Source organism: Callospermophilus lateralis, chromosome 4, assembly GCF_048772815.1.
Source record: "Callospermophilus lateralis isolate mCalLat2 chromosome 4, mCalLat2.hap1, whole genome shotgun sequence".
Lineage (NCBI taxonomy): Eukaryota > Metazoa > Chordata > Mammalia > Rodentia > Sciuridae > Callospermophilus > Callospermophilus lateralis.
The window spans coordinates 161,664,658-161,684,047 of record NC_135308.1 but is presented as its reverse complement, the minus strand read 5'-3'; the positions used below and the strand labels follow the sequence as shown (position 1 = coordinate 161,684,047).

The 19,390-nt window shown below is 47.4% G+C and overlaps 1 protein-coding gene across 1 annotated transcript in view; it reads left to right on the top strand.

Moving 5' to 3' along the window:
* The first annotated feature begins 380 nt into the window (after positions 1–380).
* Positions 381–19,390, top strand: part of Pacsin2 (protein kinase C and casein kinase substrate in neurons 2) — a 109,823-nt gene continuing 90,813 nt past the window's right edge. The window contains exon 1 of the mRNA XM_076855413.1: positions 381–518. The gene's annotated coding sequence lies outside the window, so the exon portion shown is untranslated. The remainder of the gene's footprint in view (positions 519–19,390) is intronic.

Below are 19,390 nucleotides of genomic sequence, written 5' to 3'. Positions count from 1 at the left end.
TGAAGGAACTTTCTGAAAGTCTACCTTCCCCGAGCTCCCAGTCAGGCACGGTGCTGCCCTGCTGCAACCCCCACCCCTAGGAGCTGGTTCAAGCCGCAAAACGCGCGGACCACGGTCTTCCTGAGGCTGCAGATCTTGACCCCCTCAGCCCTCTCAGTTCATTAGGAAGGTACTCCCGCTTTGATTGATAGAGGAAGCCGCCAATGCACGCTCAGGGGAGGCCCCTAGAGCGCGCTAGGGGGCGTGCCACCTCCTTGCTCCCCTGGCCCAATCCGAAGCTTCAAAGGGACTGTGGGGCGGAGCTCGGCATCTGGCAGCCAATGGGGCGAACACAGCGGGCGCGGCGGGGGCGGTGCTGTGGCGGCTGGCGGCAGAAGCGGCCGCTGCGGGTCTGGGCAGGGTTGGGCAGCGCGGCCGGAGCGAGCGGGGAGCTGGGGCTAGAGCCCGAGCTGTGGCTGGAGACGCCGTCACGGTAGGAGCTGGGTGCGCGGCGCGTCCGGAGGCGAGCGGAGGCCGAGGTGAGCTGCACTCCGCGACGGTTGGGCGCCAGGGCAGGACGCGGGGGCGCGGGTCGGCGGCCGGGCCCGTGCCTGACAGGCCGCCGCGCAGGGGCCGAGCCGAGCTCCGCGCCCCGGGAGCAGCTGTGGAGCCGCGCCGCGCGGAACTTCCCTTCGTCGTGGGAGGGGGCGTGTGCGGAGGAGCCGGGGCCGCCGGGAGAGGACGCCGCGGCCAGTGGGGTGCGCTGGCGGGAGGAGTGGGAGTTGGTGAGTTCTGGGGCGCGGGGCGCGCTGGAGAGGAGTCCGGAGCAGCGCCGTCCGGGCCCACGGGCCGCTCGCGAGGGGCTCTAGGCAGCCGCAGAAGTGGGAGGTGGGCGTCTTCAGGAGTCTGAGCCGAGCAGGGGCGCGATTGGAGAGAAGGCGGAGAGTCCCCGGGGCCCGCGGGTGGGCGAGGGGTGCCGGGCAGCGGGGCTGGAGGAGAGGTGTGGCCGGGGAGCGCCAGTGAGCGGGCAGGAGCCGCGGATGCGCCCATTCTGGGCTCTTTGATGACCGCCCTCCATTTCCTTCCTTTCCACCCTCCCTGTCCTGGCTCTGTGTGCGTGTGTCTGGGGAGGGTGGGAGAGCAAAGCCCTTCCATGTCAGCAGGACCCAGGATTGGGGGACAAGCAGGAGAGGCTTGAGTATTTGCCCGTCTGACTCTCCAAGTTTCTCCAGACTCATTGAATCCCAGATGGGGATTCTTGCTCTTTCTCTGGGGCTTGTAAGCTAGTTTATCCTGAGAGGTATGGTAGCTGCTGAATTTCAGCGATTCATTCAGTTTCGCCCACTCAGAGTCGGATTTTCTTTCCAGAAGGAGAGCAAGCTGTGCTGTCTTCTTGGGATCAGTACAGCCCATCTTTGGTGCCCCAGGGAGGCCACGCTCTGATAGGGTGCCTGAGGGAAGGTGGCCTTTGGGTGGGGTGTACACATCATTCCTGGGTCTTGCCTCTTCTCCTTTACCCCAACTGTCCTGAGTTTTTGTGGTCAAGGAGAGTTGGCAGCTCACAGTCTCCAAGGCTACTCATTATACTGTTTACCAAACACTCCCTGGCTGTCCTGATGAAAATCAAGAGACCAGCTCAAAGAATTTAAACCTGAGCTATGGATGTGAGCTCACACTTTCCTTCCCTCCTCTTGGGTTCCTCTCTTTGCAGTTATTTCAGAATGCTGACGTTCTGTTTTAACCCTCCTAGGATTGCCAGCTTGGATCCCAGGGAGAGGGGACCAGGTGGGTCTTATTGAGTGCTAGCCCTCCTGTTCCATCCTGAAACACTCTTATTCCCCCGGCTTTGCAAGTCTGCCCAGAGCTGCCTCATAAAGGTTTGAATGGGCGCCAGTGCAACTTGGATTTCTCTTGATTCACCTGGAAAGCATTGATCTGTGTTCGTTTAAACTGAACTGGAGTTGTTTGGCAGCCTCCTTTGTGAGGTTATGCTGGTTGAGATACGAAGCCACTACATCAAAAACTTTCCTGAGGGGCTGGGGATATGGCTCAAGTAGTAGCGCGCTCACCTGGCATGCATGAGGCACTGGGTTCGATTCTCAGCACCACATAAAAATAAAATATTGTGTCCACCTAAATCTAAACAAACAAACAAACAAAAAAACAAAAATAACAACAAAAAACTTTCCTAAAGTGTGTTTTTCTTTTGACAGTTGTCTTAAAGTTTTAAAGAAATTGGCCATTAGGCCAATGATATTTATTACTTGGGAAAGTAATATAACACAGGAGTATATGAACAACTCATTTGAATGGAAATGGTAGTTTTTTAAAATAATATTTTTTCATTTTATTCCTTTATACATGACATTGGTGTGAATTTTGACATATATAGGGAGTATAACTTTTTCTAATTAGCATTCCATTCTTGTGTTGTACATGACGTGGAGTTACACTGCTCTTGTATTCATATATGAGCATAAAAAAGATATGACTGATTTATTCTACTGTCCGGAAATCTCACGCTGTTTTGGGAACTGGATCTTCATTACTTTTAGCCCAGATGTTAAGAGGTCATAATATTTAAATAATTTAAATTATGCATATGTAAAAAACAATATCTAGGTTTTCAACAGGGCCTGCTGCTGTGAAGTAGGATTGCCTTTACCTGGTCCTGGGTGTCCAGTCCAGATTTCGGATAACCAGGTATTTCTGGGGTAGGAGCAGAGGGGTTCTTAGCCCTTTCATTACTCCTCTGCCACTTGAAAGTCTGTGCTGAGTTAAGACATGATGCCAGGCTTCCTGCTTCTGAAGGGATCATCAGTTGATTATTCCAGGATGTGTGGAATATCAAACAAATTAAAGTAATATTTATAATAGCAATGGCACCCTGTGTTTAGATGTTGCTGTAGCATTTACCAGTGCTCCCAGCTCCCCTCACCTGAACCACCCAGCTGACTTGAGCCTGCCTTATCTGCCATCTGATTGTATTTCAGCTTCATGGAGACCGCCCTGTAGATTATGTGGGTAATGGCCATGTTCACATGAGTGATAGTGTCAGTTCATTTTTTTTTTTTCCCCAGTTGTTTGGAACTGCCACTGCATACCTGAAAGCAGCAGAACCACCTTGCATTCCATAGGTAGAGTCCTTTCTTTATGTCCCCACCTGAAAGCATTGCTCTTTTGAAACTTGGCTTCTGGTGGGTCTCAGTGGTGTTCTGATAGTTATGTTCTGCCTGCTGAACATTACATCTTAAAACAATTCTCCAAGTATTTTGCACAATGTGACATTTTTGACATCTGTGTAGTTTCAAAGGTAACTGCTTGAGGGGTAGCAGGCGTCTGAGAGCACACATTTTGGTATTTTGATTAAAATCACATGTAAAGCCGGGTGCGGTGGTGCACTCCTGTAATACCAGCAGCTCAGGAGGCTGAGGTAGGAGGAACTCGAGTTCAAAGCCAGCCTCAGCAACTTAGTGAGGCCCTAAGCAACTCAGTGAGACCCTGTCTCTAAATAAAATACAAAATAGAGCTGGGATGTGGCTCAGTGGTCGAGTGTCCCTGAGTTCAATCCCTGGTTACCGCCCCCCCCCCAAAAAAAAAAAATCACATGTAAAACAAAGATCCTAAATCTCATGCTTATTCTCATCAGTGTGTGTTTATTTTTTTTTGCTTAATAAAGCAGAGTACCAGGTAATCATTATTTTTTTTTCTTAAAATAAAGTCTTTTCCTTTTTTTTTTTTCATTCCCCACCCCCCACCTACTTCTTTCCTTCTTCTCTGTGATGGGGAACCCAGGGGCTTAGTTACACAACCTAGCACATGCTAGAGAAGTCTTCTACCACTAAGGCTCACCCCTAACCATTTATTTATTTATTTAATTTAGTTGTAGGTGGATAGCATGTCTTTATTTTGTTTATGTTTATGTAGTGCTAAGTATTGAACCCAGTGCCTCTCATATGCTAGGCAAGCGCTCTGCCACTGAGCTACAACTCCAACTCCCACCCCTAGTCCATTTTAAAAATTTTTAATCTTCAATCACTCACGTTTCTTGGCTCCACACAGAGAATGTGGCAATGTATACAAAACAAACTCAATTATCAAAAATCTCAACAAGAAACTTTAGAAAGGATAAATAAGGATAGAAACTTTGCTATAAATTTAGAAACCACGGGTGTGATGGTTTGTGTAACATGCTCTGTAGCTATATGAAATTTTTTTTCACTCCTCAGAATATGGGATGGTAGTGTGGTAGGACGTGATGGAGATCAGGAGCCCTAGGCTCTGTCCAGCCTTTCCCTGACTAGCCCTGAGGTCAAGGACAGTCAACACAGATCTTGAGGTCTCAGTTTTCATATTTTCTTTTAAATATTTTTTAGTTGTAGATGGACACAATAGCTTTATTTTATTTTTATGTATTTTTATGTGATGCTGAGGATTGAACCCAGTGCCTCACACATACTAGGTGAGCACTTTACCGCTGAGCCACAACCCAGCCCCATCAGTTTTTCATATTTTCTTTTGAAATTTTTTTGTAATTGTAGATGGGCAGATTACCTTTATTTTATTTGTCTATTTTTATGTGGTGCGGAGGATTGAACCCAGTGCCTCACACATGCTAGGCAAGTGCTTTGCAGTGAGCTACCTCAGTTTTCATATTCTTAAAATGTGGAGCTTAGAGGTTCTTAACCTTTTGAAACTCTGATAATAACCATGATCCCCTTCCCCCAAAAGATGCATGTGGCCAGCTTGAGGGGCCTGGAACCCAGGTTAAGAGTGGGATCTGGGGCTGAGGATGTGGCTCAAGCGGTAGCGCGCTCGCCTGGCATGCGTGCGGCCCGGGTTCGATTCTCAGCACCACGTACAAACAAAGATGTTGTGTCCGCCGATAACTAAAAAATAAATATTAAAAAAAATTCTCCCTCTCTCTCTCTCTCTCTCTCACTCTCTCTTTAAAAAAAAAAAAAAAAGAGTGGGATCTGCCCCCCAAAGCCGCCTCTCGCATGGCCTGGTGGTATCGTGGTGGGCATCTCGCATGGCCTGGTGGTATCGTGGTGGGCATAGCACTTTCTTCAGCTGCCTCTTGCCTCCCGTATTCTATAACCCTATTTTCCTGGTCATCTTTGAGCTAATAATAACAGTGGCTTTTATTTATAGAGGACACACATTCCAAAGCATTTTCACCTATCATTTTTTGTGTCCAGAACATTTTTGAGTGGATGGTAGTGGTAGATGTTCCTTTTTGTAATGAAGAAAGGGTCGCCAGGCGTGGCCACCACTCTGATGGGATCTCGAGTGAGGCCTGTCCTGAGACTAGAACTGGACTCCAGTTGCCAGCATGGTTTTTTTCCATTGGGTTTGCTTCCTTGGTGGTTGTCATTATGAGTTATGTTTGGCAGTGTAAATATCCCAGAATGTGTCACTTGCAGAGGAAACTATTTGTGCGTCTCCTGAAGGACTGTTTTTCTGTTGGAATTTGGATCCCTAAACACCTTTCTGCCTGACCATGAAAAGGTTATTTATATATTTTTTTCTTGCCACATTTTTCAAAGGGGCAAATTTGTAGAGCTTGGGTTTTTGAGCAGATTTAATGTTTATTGATTAAAGAGTACATTGCAATGATGACTTCTCAGTTGCTTGGCACTTCAGAAAGTTGTGAAATAAATATTATTTGAAAATTCCAGATGTTTGACTTGTCCCATCCAAATATGTCCTCCTGGGCGATACGCTCCCTGTGGCCTGAGGTTCCTCCCTGGGCCCAGAGTCTCTGGGTGGGTTTGAAATTTTGGATTGTGCCAGTGACCATGACTATCTAACAGTAGCTTCTTGTGGCCACATTCCTAACACCTTCTGGATTGAGTTTTGTCAGTTTATAAGCAGAATAGAGAGCCTCAGCTATGTAAAGAGCACATGTATGTGAAAGAATACAAAACTTTAAAAAAAATATATTTATTTTTTAGCTTTTATTTATTTATTTATTTAGGTGGTGCTGAGGATCGAACCCAGTGCCTCACACATGCTAGGAGAGCACTCTAACACTGAGCCACAACCCTAGCCCCATGAACACGAAACTTTAGAGCTGCCCAGATGTTAGATTGTTTATTTCTGATGAAAGTAATCATCCTAATCAGTGTTTTGATTGTGCAGCATGGAAGTTGGTAGAGCTGCTCACAGTAGGCATTACTCACGAGTGGCAGGTAGCAGAGGAATCCCCCATCCTCCTGACAATCCATGCTGGGGTCTGTCAGGAGAAGGGCTGACTAATCTTCATCATTGAGGTGTGGAAAAGAGATCTGTGTGTATCACAGACCATTCCTTTAAGATACCTGCGAGTATAAGGTAGCCACGCGTGGCCTCAGGGATGTTGGACATGAAGCCTCTCCCAGGGAAGGGCCTTCTTGCGGTGAGAGGAGCTGTTGGAGGCTCCCGCTAAGGCTGACTGGTGAGCAGTGGGCCACCTCCCAGAGCAGAAGTCTGGTGGGAATCCAGGCAGTCAAAGGCGATGCTGTGATGGAGAAAGAGCAGCAGGTTGTGCCACCAGGCAGGACGGTTCCAGTTACTGTGGAGTGTGGACGCGGCCTGCCATAGGCCTGCTTCTCGGCTCTGCCTGCACTCGGGCTACTGCTCTTCCCTGTGGGTTGGCCCACCCCTTCCCTTGGCTTCCTCTTTGATTTAGATATCAGCAAGGGGGCAGGGTGTCAGCAGGGAGCTGGGGACACCGATAAGCTGCCATGGAAGTGCTGGGGTTTCACTACTGTCACACTCTGGGCTGCTTGGAGGTTGTCTTAGCTGCTGGTGTCTGGATGGGCGTCAAGCTGAAGGGAAATGGGTGAGGTGCGGTGAGGGGGCTGCACTGGCAACTGTGTTTCTGTTGTGCCTCTGGCACCTGGCTCTGCCTGCCTCTCTGGGCCCTGAGATTAAGGGACTGTTGTGCTCTGTGGAGTCAGCTCAGGGTCAGCAACAGGCCTAGAAACAGTTATGTTTCTCGGTGACAGTGCCAGATAGGAGGGGTGCACAGTGGGAGGGGAGGAGGGCAGGTGGGACTGCTCACGAGATGCGGCTGAGACTGGCCTTCGCCAGCACCGAGGTGGGGTGATGGAGGAGAGTCTTGGGCAGAGGCAGAGTTGTCAAGAATATGCAGGTGGCATGTGTACAGGCTGCCGGGTGTGGAGGAGGGAAGGTCAGTGGGCAGGCTGCCTGTGTGCTGGGCTTGGGTCTGAACCCCCTCCTGGAGACTGGGGCCCACACAGAGCCACTTTAGGGTATTCCACAGAGGAGGATGAAGGTCTTGGCAGAAGCGGGAGGTGGGTAATGGGTCAGCTGCCTGGGTCTGCTCTTTCCACGTGGTTCATGCTCACAAGTCTATGAGGTTAGAATGAAACCTTCACTGTCAATTCCTGCAGAAAAAAGGTCATGTCGCATTAAGGAATCAGAGGTTAGAAACATGGCTTTGGCGCCTTTTTTTTTTTTTTTTTAGTTGTAGGTAGATATAACATCTCTATTTATTTATTATTTATATATGGTGCTGAGGATCAAACCCGGTGCCTTGCCTTTGCTAGACAAGTGCTCTGCCACTGAGCCACAACCCCGGCCCCTAGAAACATAGTTTTATTTTATTATTTTTATTTATTTAGTTTTTTTTTTTTTTTTAAGGTGGACACAATATCTTTATTTTACATTTATGTGGCGCTGAGAATCGAACCCAGTGCCTCACGCATGCTAGGTGAGCGCGCTACCACTTGAGCCACATCCCCAGCTCCTAAACGTAGTTTTAAGTAAGCCCTGGGTTGTGTTTCCAGCTCTACCACCAGGTGACCCTGTGACCTTCCTTGGCCAAATGTTTCAACATTTGTGAGACTGGGTGTTTTAGTTTGAGCTACTGTAACACAGAGTACTTCAGACAGGTAGATTGTAAACAACCGGGATTTACTTCTCACAATTCTGGAATCTGGAAGTCAGATCAGGGTACTAGTATGGTTGGGTTTTTTCCCAGATTATAGACACCTGAATTCTGATTGTACCTTACAGTTTACCTTATAAGGCCATTAATCCCATTCATGACGTCACCCCTTGTTTAGTTCTCAGATCCCATCTTCCAATACTATTGCAGTGAGGGGCAGGACTTGAATAAAAGAATTTGGAGGAGACATAGACATTCAGTTAATTGTACCAGGACCCTGACAGCCCCTTTTTCCTAGGATTGAGGTAGGTCCTATGAAGTAACAGCCCCAGAGTTCATCATGTGTGCTTATTGATAGTCCTGGCTTAATAATTTTGGTGTCACTCAAAGTATGTGTAAAGTGCCATGTTGATTTTATTTTATACAATTCTGAAAATCCTTCTAAAATGTTTTGTTCTTTCTTTAGGTAGAATGTATGTAATGTGTTAGACTTCCCTTGGTGACAGGGGTCCTGTGTGGCATACCCTTGTATCCTGGCTCTCCCAGACTGTCTCCTCCCTTCTCACCAACTCTGGGTTTCTGCCTGCTTCTCTCGACTTTTTGGGAGTAAGGCTGAGGTTGGGCGCCTCTTCCCGGGGTTTTGAGGGCAGCCCTGCCAGGTAGGGGCCTTCCTCCCGGCTTGATGACTCTGTGCTGAGGGTCATGTTGGTGGCTTGCAGAAAGCCTGAGACTGGGATGAAGGGATGTGGTTGTGACTGCACATGGTGCCTAAGAACAGGAAGGGAGCCTGTGTGACTGTGATAATCACTCACATGTAGGCGAAGAAAAATGAAAGGACTTGGAAAAGTAAATGATAAGGGCAGGGACGCAGCTCAGTGGGTAGAGCGCTGGCCCACACACAAGGCCCTGGGCTCGATTCCAGCACCACCAAAAACTGTATGTGCACTGATCTGATCACATGTAAAATATTATTAAAATTTTATGCAGCAGTGATAGTTAAGGCTGTGGAATTATGGAAAGTCTTCTTTTTTTCCAGACTGTACCATTGCCTATTATGTTTCAGAATTAATATTTAAGTCATAACTTGATTTTATAATTAAAATAAGTGTATATAAAAAGAATCTGGGGGCTGGGGTTGTGGCTCAGTGACAGAGCACTTGCCTGGTGCATGTAAAGCACTGGGTTCGATCCTCAGCACCACATAAAAACAAATAAAGGTATTGTGTCTATCTACAGTTAAAAATTTTATTAAAAAAACCAAAAAAAAATTTGGTTCCCAAGGTCTTTGCAGCTTATCACCAACTTCCCCACAGCCTTCATTTTGTTTTCAGAACAACCTTGTTGGTTTGTTCCCCTCTTTGTGGTTCAGAGGAGAAGAGGCGAAAGTGGATGGGTCAGTGACTTTGCCTGAGGCCACCGACCCAGACCCGGCCTGAGCCAGAGCTCCCAGGGAGGTAGTTGAGAGGTCCTCTGTCTGTACCTACAGGGTGGTCTGTAGTACATGAAATCAACTGTGGCTGGTGTTTTGAAGTTTCCTATTGAATTAAATGGAATTTTAGTATAAAGTGATGCCTAAAATGTAGTTTGTGAACATTTTCATATTTTAAACCATGTTTGTGTTCCATTATACTAAATTATGTTGCCACCAAGTGAGTGTGCCAAGGTTGTGAATTGCGGTCTTCAAAAGAACCACGGACAGGCTCTGCTCCCTGCACAGACCTCCAAGCCTGCTATTAGCGGTTCTGGAACTGGTTGATTTGCTGAAGCCGGCCTACCTTGGTGCCCTTTAGCTTGGATACGACCATGTTTTAACTAAGCAGTTGTGATCCTGCACCAGCACCTGTATCATCATTACGGAGGCTGGGCCTGGGTGGGAATGGGATCAGTGGTGAGAGGGGGCACCCCCCTGCTGAGTTCTGGGGTTTTCTGAGGGACCATAAAAGAAAGTTTACATTCTTGCTAGTTGAATTCTTGCAACAAGATAACTTTAATTCTACTTTACCCAGTAGTAAACCAAAGTTCAGAGAGATTAAGTCACCTTCAGAGGGTCAGAGTTGATGCTAAAGCCTACACTTAGGTCCTTTTTTTTTTTTTTTTTTTAAGAGAGAGAGAGAAATTTTTTTAATATTTATTTTTTAGTTATCGGCGGACACAACATCTTTCTTTGTACGTGGTGCTGAGAATCTAACCCGGGCCGCACACATGCCAGGCGAGCTCGCCGCCACTTGAGCCACATCCCCAGCCCCCACTTAGGTCCTTTTACCGTGTTGCCTAAGTAGATTTGGAGCCACTTGCCCTCAAATGTGAAAACAGTCTCTCAAAGTTAATCTCCCTCTACACACCCTGAGAAACAGAATATGAGACAAATTATGTGGTCTTTGTTTAAGGCAGTATCTGTGCTTGCAACTGACCTGATGAAGGTAATTTGAAAATTCTTAGTACTTCATGCAGCAGGACAGGTGCAGCTGCTGATGTGTGGTCAACACCTGGTCATCCCGAGCTCACGCGGGTGGGTTGGTCATTCATGAGGAGCACACCCAGGATTCCAGAGGCCCTGACTTAGGGGCCTCACCTTCCACAGCTGCATTCTAAGAAATGTCACCTGCTATTAAAAAGCAGGTAGTCGAAGGAGAAGAAATTGCATTTTTGTGTGCTTGTCTTACACTGTACTTTGTAAAACTGAGAAAGGCTTACATTTTGTTGATATCTTGTTATCAAATGAAGATGATTTGTGCAGGTAAATTAGAGCAGATGTTTTAGTGCTTGTGACAGTTATCATTTTTATGCCAAAGATTCTTTACTTGTTTTTTTAATATATTTTAAGTTGTAGATGGACATAATACCTTTATTTTATTTACTTATGTGGTGCTGAAGATTGAACCCAGTGACTCACTTGTGCTAGGCAAGCACACTACCACTGAGCTACAACCCCAGCCTTACTTTAAGATCTTTTAAAAATTGAAGGAACATTCGGGTGTGGTGATATACACCTGTAATCCCAGGGACTCAGAGGCTGAGTCAGGAGTTTTGTGAGTTGGAGGCCAACCTCAGCAATTTAGTAAGACCTTGTCTCAAAAGTAAATAAATAAATAGGGCTGGGGAATGCCCCTGGGTTCAATCCCTGGTACTAGAAAGAAAGAAAGGGAGGGAGGGAAGAAGGAAGGACAACATAGAAAATGGGGTTTCCTGAAGAAATGCTTTTGTGTGTTATCTTCCATATGCACGGGGTTTATTTTTGTTTATTGTAGTTGTAGAAGGACAGAATGCCTTTGTTTATTTTATGTGGTGCTGAGGATCCAGCCCAGTGCCTCACACATGCCAGGCCAGCGCTCTGCCATTGAGTTGCAGCCCCAGCCCTGCGGGTTTTCATGAGTCCTAGCGTGGGTACCAGAAGCAGGTGCTGCTGCCTGTGGACTGCGTCTCTAGCAAGCATTAGACAGGCAGGAGCAGCGCCTGCCTCTGCCATCTCACAGCATTGCTCTCGGGCTGCCAGTCTGAACGCGGGGGCCTGTGGGTCAAAGATGGTATTCTTACTCCAGAGTCATCCATTGTAAATGGGGGACATTTGAAGCCTGCACTGATCTCAGGTGTCTGCCTTCTTTTCAGTAATCAACACTGTTATGGTTACATTTTTCAGATTCACTTAAATATTTTATCAAATATTTTCCATTGTTTTTCCTTCTCCATCCCTCCATTCATGAGACTCAGCAAATATGGCGTAGGGTTGCTCTGCCTCTGAGGATAAGTACCAAGAGGCCTCCCCCATGTTCTTATCATCTTTAAATTTTTTTTTGTGTGTGTGTGTGTGTGTGTGCGCACGCTTGGGATCACCCCAGGGCCTTGTACATGCTAGGCAAGTGTTTACCACTAAGCTATACACCCGAGTCTACTCCCCAGAGGTTTTTTAATGGCTGTATTATTCTGTTAAGGTAATGAGATTAAAACATTCCCTTGTGCTGGACATTTTAGGTTATTTCCACTTTTTGGCTAATGTAGATGATTAACAGTTTTCAATTTCACTTTTCTTTTTCTGTAATTTGTTTCTGGGGATAAATTCCCAGGAATAGAAATCTTGGATTAGGCTGGGGCTATGGCTCAGTGTAAAATGCTGAGTACTTTCTCGCACGTGTGAGGCCCTGGCCCAACCCCTAGCGCTGCCAAGAAAGAGAAAGAAATCTTGGATTAAAGGCTATGAATATCTTAGAGTGTTTGAAATCCTGCTCTACTGCTTGTAAGTCTTTATTTTTCTGGCATTTTGGGTGAAGAAAATGGGAGATTATTTCTCCTGAAGGTGCCTTGGTCTTTAGACCTTGTGCATAACTGTGAGATAAGAAACTTTTGTGAGGGTTTCTTGAATGAGTCACATTTCCTTCCTAAGTTTCTGGATATCTTTTTACTTGAGTTAGATGCTTTATTTTTGTGATGAAAAGCCCTTACTTGGGGCTGGGGGGTATATCTCAGCAGTAGAGCTGGTGCCTAGTGTTGTGCAAGGGCCTGTGATTCCCAGAGCGTACACACACACACACACACACACACACACACACAGAGTCCTTCTTTATTATTAATCCCTGAGCTAATGTTCTACGTTCCCAAGGCTGTAAATGTTTATGGTAGCATTCCTTCATCAGTTTTGTCCTCAGGATACTCTGAACCACAGCAACTCATGGGACACGTTTTAGTTTGCTTTCCTGCATTTACATTGTGCATGTTGAGGACTGGGCAAGGCTATTTCTGCTGGTTTTATTCAAATCAGACGCCAGCATGGTGACACACACCTGTAATCCCAGCAACAGGGAGGCTTAGGCAGGAGGATCCCAAGTTTGAGGCCAGCCTCAGCAACTTAGTGAGACCCTGTTTCAAATAAAAAGGGCTGGGGATGTTGCTCAGTAGTAGAGCACCCCTGGAGTCAACCCCCACTACCACCAAAACCAGAAAACAACAACAAAGACTTTCATTTGGAAATCAGGATAGCTCTGGGTCCTGTGAGCCTGTGGCTGTTGCCTCTGCACTTTCTGGGAGCTGCTGTCCCGAATGTCCCGTGTCTTCTCCTTGCTGGAGATGAACATGTCAGAGGAGCTTCCTGGGGAATGTGTCACGCTGATGCTTTCGCTTGGTTTTGTTCATTTACTTGTTTGTTTTTTCCATCCTAAAGTCCACTGTGGCTTTCTACCATGTCCCCTCTGTGGGCTGATTGGCTTTTCCACCTACCACTGTCCTCAGGTATTCACTTTCAGACTGAGTGCAACCCTGTTTTCTGGTGGCTCATTTTCCAGTGTTTGCGGAGGACAAGGTGCGTAGTGGGGACATGGAGGGGGCCCAGGTAGGGAGCCAGGGGCAGGCCTGCCCAGCTCAGCTCTTACCCTCATCCCCTTCCTTCAGTTCCTGCTGTGACAACTGTGTGTGTGTGGGGGGTGTCCACACCTCCCCTGGGGCTGTTTCCCCTTTAGTTTTCTGCCCTCCTCTTGGGCAAAAACTGGCTTTTCTTGGTTCCTCTTATCCCAGCTAAGCTGACATTCACAACCAAACCAAACCAAAGGACTTTATTCTATTCTAAGGTGGGAATAAGAGGAACAATCACAAATGACACAAAAGCATAAGTGTTTGTTCCCAACGCAAGCTGGCTGTGGTGCCAGGCCTCCAGGGCTAGTCTACTCTCAGCTCTGCTGGGCGCTGTCACTTCCTGCTCCCCGCCACCCTGTTTATTCTGTCAGTAGGACCAAATTTTTGAGTAACGCTTGGCTCTGTGCTTGCCTGCTGAGTTTTTATCACAAGTGTAGAGATTGTACTTTGCTCTGATTTCCACAGATGCCTAAACATGTCTGGGTTGCCGTTGCCTCGGCAACTGACTGAGCAGTGCTTGTGAGTGCAAAGGCTCTGGCCGGGCTGGATGGGCACCAGGTCATCCTTAGGGCGCCTCAACCAAGCCGAATGGTCACAGCTGAGTCCTTGAGGCACTTGCCCTTTGCTCCCCTTTGTCCATCCCATTTCCTTTTGATTTTCCTGAGAAATCTCTGCTTACCTGCCCCTGTTCTGCTGGGGGACATGGCACAGAGTGGGCCTAACCCTGAGGCACCATCCCACAGCAGCCCTTGACCTGAGCATTATTCTGGGATGGTGCCCGGTTCCTCATGTTGTCCTGTCAATTTTCTTTTGCTTCTCAGACCCGGGGCTGACAGTTCCATAGAAACAGGGCCTTGTAGTGGGCCAGAGGGATAGTTCTGACTTAGCATAAGTCATGGGAAAAATGCACCGTGATTGGATCACTGGGCCCTGCAGTGTGTATCCTTTTATGAAGACTGAGTGAAGGGGTTGGTCTAATGGCTCCCAGACTTACCCTTTGCTCTTCTCTCTTAATGTGGGTTTTGTTTCCTTTTGGGTTGCTTCTTGCTCTTGTAAGCCTGTGTCACACACACACATGCACACGCACCTCATTTCCAGAATGGGTAATTTGGACATGTCTGCTACTTCTGCTGGGAATGTGCGGGTTTACAATGTTTAGAAATAGTTTAAAATGGCTGTGCTCTTACTAATAAATAAAGGGATGGGACACTTCCTCGTATCCCTGCCCTCCAAAAACTTCATGTTAGCCGTGTGATTGGCAGAGAGGGAGACAAACTCAGCCCAGGGGGAACTCCAGGGGGTCCTGGGGCTGGTGTGTGGGTGGGGCAGCACCCCTTCCCCAGTGGATTGGGGAATTGCCAGCGCTGTGTACTTTACAAAGCCTGGGAAGTTCGTCCCCTCCCTCTGAAGGCCTGGGTCCTGACCTTTCCCTGTATGGAGCCCCTCTCCAGCAGTGGGATAGGGACTGGCGTCTGTTGAGTTTGGGTCTGGGGCCCGCCCAGGGCTGTGGGACTGCTGGTGTGTCTGGACTCCTTGCTGGATCAGAACTCTGCAGTCAGAATCCTGGGCTTCGCCTGCCGTTCATTGTGGGACCTGCCTCGCCTTTAGAGTGGAGTGCTGAGGGGACTGTTGTTTGTCCTGGATGAGTGCCTGTCAGGGCCCAGGCACGAGTCGCCCACAGAGCTCCCTGTAGCACAGCTCTTTCGGGGACCCTCCCCTCCCTCCAGCTGTGTGCTTCCCTTCTGGGGGTGGACACTTAAGAACTCTTCAGACCCATGTTCTCGCTTTGGTGCATGGGTGGTCCCCACAGTGGCTCTGGCTCCCCAGGAAGTCAGCAAGTGACTGCAAAGGACCACTCCTTCAGGGCTGTGCCCAGCCGGCATGGTTTAATAATCTGATATGTATGTGCTGCACCCCCACACATACAAAAAACATTCATATGTTACTGTTATAAACCATGCTGTGATATGATGAAATACTAATTCATTTAAAAACTAGAATTTATAATATCCTCTTGTCACCTTGATTTCCTATGCCATTGAATGCAAAAAGTACTATCATCTAGTGATTTAGAGACCTTGTCAGTCTTATAGGACCCTTTTCTTGCAGGGATGGTTAGTAGGAGTTACTGCTGTCCTTTTCCCTGCCCTCTGGCATCTGCGTGCCTCTCAGGTCAGGGCATGTTATGCAAATGCGGTCCCTGGTGTGGCTGGGCTGAGCTGTGCACTGGAAGCAAGGTCAGGTGCCCCAAACCCGATCAGTTCAAATAGGAGATGCCAGAGCACTGGCAGTTCCCACGGGGAGAGCCCTGGAGGAATTCTGCTGAATCTCTCCCTAGAAACGGGCTCAAACATTTTTGCAAGCAATTCTAATGGGTTCCTAAAGCCCTATCAATTTGTACAGCAAATATTTGAATATCTGCTGTGTTGGCACTGGGGCTACAAGATGGAAACAGCAGATGAAGGCATTATATTCTGATTAGGGGAGACAAAGTATAATTAAACTCCCTCTGGCTCAGTGTGCAGGGAAGGCTGGCCTCGGTGGGCTGAGGATCTAGGCTAGCTCCCTTCCAGCTGTCACATCCCTGTCCTGGATGTTTTTGTTTTTTAAATATTTTTAGTTATGGATGGATATGATACCTTTATTTTATTATTATTATTGTGTGTGTGTGTGGGGTGCTGGGGATGGAACCCAGTGCCGCCTCACATGTGCTAGGCAAGCCCTCTACCACTGAGCCACAACCCCAGCCCCTGTCCTGTTTTTGACCTTACCATGATGTTTTTTTTTAAAATTTGGTACATATTGAAGTTTATTTTGCGCCAGGTACCCAGCTTTCCCCTGCCTGATTACACTCATCCTCAGGACAGCATTGTTTTGCAGGTAAGAAGCTGGGCTTAGAGGGGTGAGGTGCTGGCCCCCAGTGAGTATGTGCTGATGATCAGTGTGCAGTGTGGATTTTGGCACTTGGGAGCCAGGCCTGAGCATGCCATCAGAAATGCCAGCAATAATGAAGTGTGGGGCTGGGGTTGCGGCTCAGAGGTAGAGCGCTTGCTTAGCCCACTGAGGCACTGGGTTCGATCCCCAGTACCACATAAAAAAACTACATCAACAAAATAAAGATATTGTGTCCATCTACAACTAAAAATGTTCTTAAAAAAATATTGAAGTGTGGGCTGGGGATATAGCTCAGTTGGCAGAGTGCTTGCCTCACATGTACAAGGCCCTGGGTTCAATCAATCCCAGCACCACCCCCCCACCAAAAAAAAAAATAGAAAGTGTGTCCCTTTTGTCCTGGCTCATGACTATTCCTCTGTCACCAGAAATTTAATCTTCATTGTGACTGTCACATCAGGTTGCTTTGCTCAAGTAGGGAAGGGTGAGTGGAACATGCTTTAAGTTCTCTGCATGGTGGACATTACTGACACTTGAAGTTGTTAAGTCTAACTATTTACTGTTAGCAAATTGTGTGATCTCATCCTCAGTCCCAAATAATTGCCTCATGAATGGCATTTGAAATGCAGCATTATTCTTGACTGAGAAGATATATGTGTACAATAGTTTTCTTGTTGTGACTTTTAAGGCACTGCCCACTGGACAGAGTCACTTCCTGAAAAGTTACTTTTAAAAAACACCTTGACTCTGTGAGGGTGGAGGGACACACATTTGCCCCTGACTTGGCCCCTGATGCCAGAGTCATCATTCCTCCTGGAAGTTTGCAAGCTGCCATCTTCCTGGCTCTGGCAGCTGTGAGTTCTTTAAATATTTACACTTAATCACTTTGTGGCTCTCCCTTTTTCTAAGACTTGCCTCACTTGATGTGGGATGCAGGATGCACGGTTGCATCTTTATGCCTATTTTGGAAGGGCCCCACTGTCTGGGTTAGGTTTCTCCGCAGGTGGGAAGGTGCTAACCAAGCACGCCAGCGTCCAGCCATTCTTCCTGGCGGCTGGGGCGGGTGGGTGGATGGTGGTGGTGCTGGGATGATGCCCTCTTTGTCTGTGTGATCAAGGGGCCATTGTTGGACAGTCCTGCAGTCTAGTGGAGTTTCCGGCTTTTGCAGGCTGCAAGAATGTAGCTCCAGATGTGGATGTGCAGGGGTGTTTAGGGAAGCCCCCAATATGAGCTTTTTTATATGCCGGGGTCACTGTGGATTGGCACATAGGACCTCTGGCCTGGACCTTCTGCTGAGAGACCATGGGGTAGTGCATACCTGTAACCTTCTATACCATGCATGGACACAGGGACTCTGGGATACCCTGGCCCAGTGACCCCAGCCCACTTAACAAAAGAACTGTGTAGGCTTCCTCCCTGAGTATGTCCCCCAGGGTGGTTTGTGCTCTAGGTGCACATGCCTGAGACCCACAGTAGCCACACAGTGACTATACACAAGGTATGTGTGGCCAGAACTGCGATGTGTGGATTGGGGTGTCCCCACCAGTGTGTGTGAGGATCCTTGTAGTACAGGACAAAGACCCATAGGTACACTTGGTTTCTTGAAATAAAAAACTCCATGCTTATTTATTTGGTGATGTCTGCCCCTCCTTGTTTGACAGATGGGACTTGAGACCCAGACTGGAGCCCTGGTGCCATGGAACCTGGGTCCAAGAGCAGGCCTGCCCCCCTGGGCAGCCATTCTTTCCAGAAACCAGTAACACATGAGGAGGCTCACTGGCCACTGCCTGTTTCCCCAGTCTTCCTTTAGGGCTGCCTGATGTTCTTTGGGTTTTGTCAGCATTCTGGCAATCAGAAGGATTCCTGCCTACGCTGTGGTCTTCTTTAGAGCTCACATTTCATTTCCGCTTTAGCTCAGCAGATTTTAGCTGAAAGCCTTCTAGTGAGGAATCTTCACGTTGGCGTCTGAGCTCTTCCTAGTGCAAACCCAGCTGCTCTGGCTCAGGGTGCTGGTTCTGGCAGAAGCAAGCCAGTGCCCCTCAGCTGCAGGCAGTGCTCTAGGAACCTTGTGGAGCCTTCTTTTTGTGATCTTGTGTTTTTTTGTTTTTTTTTTTTTAAATGCAGCACTAGGGATGGTACTCAGGGACATTTAACCACTGAGCTATACCCTAACCATTTTAATAATTATTTATTATTATTTTAAAAAATATTTTCTAGTTGTTAGTGGACCTTTATTTATTTTTTTTTATTTATATGCAGTGCTGAGAATCAAACCCAGTGCCTCACACATGCTAGGCAAGCCCACTACCACTGAACCACAACCCAGCTCCTAATTATTTAAGACAGGGTCTTGCTAAGTTGCCAAGGCTGGCCTTGAACTTGCACTCCTCTTGCCTCAGCCTCCTGAGTAGCTGAGATTACAGGTGTGTACCTTCGTGCCTGGCCTTCTTGTGACTTATCCTCTGCTAGGGAGGGAAGCAGTGTCTTGGTCCTACAGTGCACAAGGCCATCCCTGGCACTGTCCTTCTAGGAGGGATTGCCAAGCTAGCCATGGAGACATAGCAGGGAGAGCTTTGCCTTGGGCTTGGTGAGCCCAGTTGCATTCCTGCCACAGGGTCACAGAAAGTGATTGGAATGTGGGTTCTCGCCCACATGAGAAAATGATAGTGGTCTTCACATGTGTCTTATGAAGGAACTTGTTTTGGTATAAAATTGTGATATTGAACCTGTTTTAAAATGTCCTTTCTTTTAGCATTGTGGATAAGAGCTGGTAGGATTTTTTTGGTGGTGCTGGGGCTCAGGTCCCAGGCCTGGTCATGTTGGGTAAGTAAGTGCACTACATTGAGCTGCATTGCCAGCCTGGGACTGGTAGTTTCTGAAGAGAATACTTACTCGACAAAATGAAAGTTAACATAATTAACCCTATGTAATTCTCCCCCCACACTTCAAATACTCAGTGAGTTACAGTGAGTAGACAACAGGTTGTCCATATTTAAAGTGTACAGTTTGATAGGTTTTGACATACGCACACATTGTTGCTGTGACACACTGGAGAGTGAATGCGCCATCATTCCAGGTTTCCCGCGGTGGCTTTGTAGGCCCTTTCCCTCTCTGCTACAGGCAGCCACTGAACTGCTCCCTGCCCCTGTAGATTGATTTGCATTTTGGAGAGAAAGTAAATGGAATCATACACTGTGTACTCTTTGTAGTCTGTCGTCTTTGATTCATCAAAACTATTTTGAGATTGATCCATGTTGTTTATTATTAATTTCTTTTTTCATC